The sequence below is a fragment of the Brassica oleracea genome, chromosome C2, assembly GCF_000695525.1.
Source record: "Brassica oleracea var. oleracea cultivar TO1000 chromosome C2, BOL, whole genome shotgun sequence".
Lineage (NCBI taxonomy): Eukaryota > Viridiplantae > Streptophyta > Magnoliopsida > Brassicales > Brassicaceae > Brassica > Brassica oleracea.
The window spans coordinates 49,189,334-49,193,287 of NC_027749.1; positions in this window are offsets into that span (position 1 = coordinate 49,189,334).

The window sequence follows — 3,954 nt, forward strand, 5'->3', positions numbered from 1 at the left end:
AAATCCGTATTAACCACTCCAAGGCTGGTTTTCTCCTCAGCCAGCAGGATTTCTCTTCCACCACCTAGCCAACAAATCAAACTTTTTTTTTTTTTTTTTTTCCTGATAGATCTTTTTCTTTTCTTTTCTTTTCTTTTCTTTTTTTTTTATTTTTTTTATAGAAGAATGGCGATAGGTAAGGTAGTGGCCCGGATTTGAGATGGGAAGAAGAAGATGAAGTGTTTAAAAAATGAAAGATGAGAAGATGGATAGATAGTACCGAATGAGTGGCTCTGATACCACTTGATACGCCCTAAATTAGGGAAGAATCACTCAATCGGAGTAAAGGGATATGAACTCGCCAAAAAGGAGAACTGATGGATTGAACGGTGACACAATGGGTTGCGGATGGCTCAATGATACTACCAGACTTCAGGTGGTGCTTGATATGACTCACAAGTCCACCCAAAGAAGGATTTCTAAACGTTGCCTGATATGACGCACAGGTCCAACGAAATAGAGATTTGTTTACTCGGGGATAACCTCACCAAGAAACGAAAAGTATTCTACAAAGAACAAAGAGATAAATTCAAATAAAAGGGAAAAATGAATGATTTATTTCGTGGCTCATAAACCATATTTATAGGATTACAAGTTGTAGAAATCCAAAGAAGAATGTGCTAAAAACAAAGCATTGAAAATAGAAACAAAGACTGGACTAAATAAAGTATTTGACTGAAACTTGGACTGCCTCTTGATATATCCACGACCACGACTTTGAGAAGTGAAGAATATGCTTCTGATATGGGCCAAGAAATGTCTCTTTAAGGCCTGGTCGAAATCCATCTTTTTTCCTTAGCCAATTTTTATCGGTTTCTCCATTTGGCCCAAACAAGTCTGTTTTTGATTCTTTTTGTAAACCATCAAGCCCAAGACTTTCTTGGAAATTTATAACATGAATAATCACCTTTGGCATGATTGAATTGGTCGTTGGTTCATCAGAAAGAAAATTAGCCAGCTTCTCGAGTGGTCTGAATTCGCGAGAACTGAAGATCACATGATTTGTAAATAGCATAAGTGTCACATATGAACTCCGTTTGATCTGATTCTTCTTTGAGGAGCTCCGTAATTGAGTTCAGAACATTCTCCAAGTGATTTCATGCATAGAGGCCTCGTGGTTTGGAAGATATGAGTCAAACAATGAACATATATCAAGCCATGCATGTCTGTTTTGCCCGGTGCGCTATCCAAGGGCACATCATTCCCTCTCTCTTGAAAATGATTGGACCTCAAATCCATTTTACCTGTATCAAAAGGAAATGAATCAGGAAAAAAGAATCTAAAGAACATGTAAAATGTAGTGAAGGAAAATTTTGGAAAGAAACTTCCTTGGAGTTTTGAAGTTGTTTTCCTCAAGTACTTCCATCTCCAAATCTTAAACTTATAAGCATGATCTATGCTTATGTTCCTGACACATCTTGGAGACTGATCCTATTTATTTTGTATACTCAAAACAAACATTAAATTACGAGGTTCATATGTGCAAGACAAGTACTTGTTCTGATCAGAAACCAAAGTTTCTTTCCCTAAAACATGTAGCACACGTTTCAGATCACCATGAAGCCTATCAAAGTAACTGTTGTACACCAGGATGGTGCCATGGCACGTGATAGCACAGTTACTAAAGAACAAATTTAAAACATGCGCAAGTTTCTCAGATTTAGAACACAAAAGATCAATTTCAAACCGAGAATTACTTATCCAAGGATCAGCACTTTTATCAAAGAAAGTGTTGTAAATCAGAATGCTTTCAAGGAATGAAATATCATAGGAAATTTTCAAAATGTGCCTAACATGATCAGAATTAGAATACAAAAGTTCAAGATCAGATTTCAAAACAGAATCACAACAAAAATCGGTTTTAGCTCTAAGTGATTTCTGTTCCAGCAAAGTCTTAACCATAAATTCGTCCAAGGCACAAGTGGATGCAAAGAAGTTAGCAGTGATCAGTGCATATCTATAACAACTCAGATTAAAGCTATTTTCTTTGAAGACAAATGAATCAAACGAATTTCTAGCAGAAAAATCATGCTGTTGCAAATGAAGCTCAAGAGACTCTTCAAAATGATCAAAACCTTTGCTATATTTCAAGAACTGATCAAAACTCAAAACAAATCCAAAATTGATGCCATTGTCATGTTGAAAACGTTTTTGATCAAGAAGTTCACCCGGTTCAAACACTTTTAAAGAATTAAACATGTTTTCAAAAACATAATCTGAAACATAAAATTCTTTAACCTTGTCAAAACCAAAACGTTTCACATCTTGAGAACTGATCTTAACACACATATCAGACAGAAAATTAATCAAATCAAGTTTCTCACAGTGCTCTTGAATGTCTGTGGTCAAAGGTGTACGAGTTGTGCATGGATCAAAGCAAAGATGATTCTCCATGTTGATGGATGTTATGCTTGGTGCTTTCTCATCAAAGGTAGGACCAAGTTCGACTTCCTCACCAAAGATGGGACCTAGGCCATTGTCCAAGGGTCTCCTAGTATCAAGAAGCGGTCCTTGATATGGGTAGTTGAATGGCTTTTCCTCAAAATCCTGTGAAAATAGAACAAGACTACTCGGATGCTCCGGTTGCAAAAATGTTAGTTCTGCAATAGTCTGTTCTTTATCAAACATAAAATCAGCTTCTGGAAAAGAAAGTTCACAATTATTCTCAAAAATCATCAAACTTTCAATTAACTCTTCATCATACTCATCAAAAATTGGTAAAGAATCTGAAAAATCTTTTAGATCTTCAAGGTTGTTTTCAGATTTACCTTTGGGTTTTTCATTGATGAATAAAAATGGCTTAGCTACAGGTGCACATGTGGCTGTGCTCTTCTTTTGGATCTTACTGACATCCTTGAGGGCTTTCACCACACCCTCCACAAGGTTGTCACAAAATTCCCGGACTTCAAACTGACTGAAAAGCCTTCTTTGGTCAGCTTCAAACATCTTAACTTGAAAATTCTTTACACAAAAAGTTAACATATAAAAAACAATCCTCACACTCTCAAGTGTTTATCCTCACCCACACACTTGTTTCTCTCGGATTTTAGTGGTCACTCAAGAGTCTCCTCTCAAAGTTCTAAGAGAACAAATCAAATAACCCAATGGATTTCTCCAAGCAAGTAAGAGATGAACACAAGATAGAAAGATAAGAGAATTGGTTTTAAAATCCGTATTAACCACTCCAAGGCTGGATTTCTCCTCAGCCAGCAGGATTTGTCTTCCACCACCTAGCCAACAAATCAAATTTTTGTTTCTTTTTTTTTCCTGATAGATCTTTTTCTTTTCTTTTCTTTTTTTTTACTTTTTCTTTTCTTTTTTTGTTTTTTATAGAAGAATAGCGATAGGTAAGGTAGTGGCCCAGATTTAAGATAGAAAGAAGAAGAAGTATTTAGAAAATGAAAGATGAGAAGATGGATAGATAGTACCGGTTGAGTGGCTCTGGTACCATTTAATACGCCTTAAATTAGGGAATGATCACTCAATCGGACTAAAGGGATATGAACTCGCCAAAAGGGAGAACTGATGGATTGAACGGTGACACAATGGGTTGCAGATGGCCCAATGATACTACCAGACTTCAGTTGGTGCTTGATATGACTCACAAGTCCACCAAAATAAGGATTTCTAAACGTTGCCTGATATGACGCACATGTCCAACGAAATAGAGATTTGTTTACTCGGAGATAACCTCACCAAGAAACGAAAAGTGCTCTACAAAGAACAAAGAGATAAACTCAAATAAAAGGGAAAATGGAATGCTTTATTTCGTGGCTCATAGACCATATTTATAGGATTACAAGTTGTAAAAATCCAAAGAAGAATGTGCTAAAAACAAGACATTGAAAATAGAAACAAAGACTTGACTAAATAAAGTCTTTGACTGAAACTTGGACTGCCTCTTGATATAGCCAC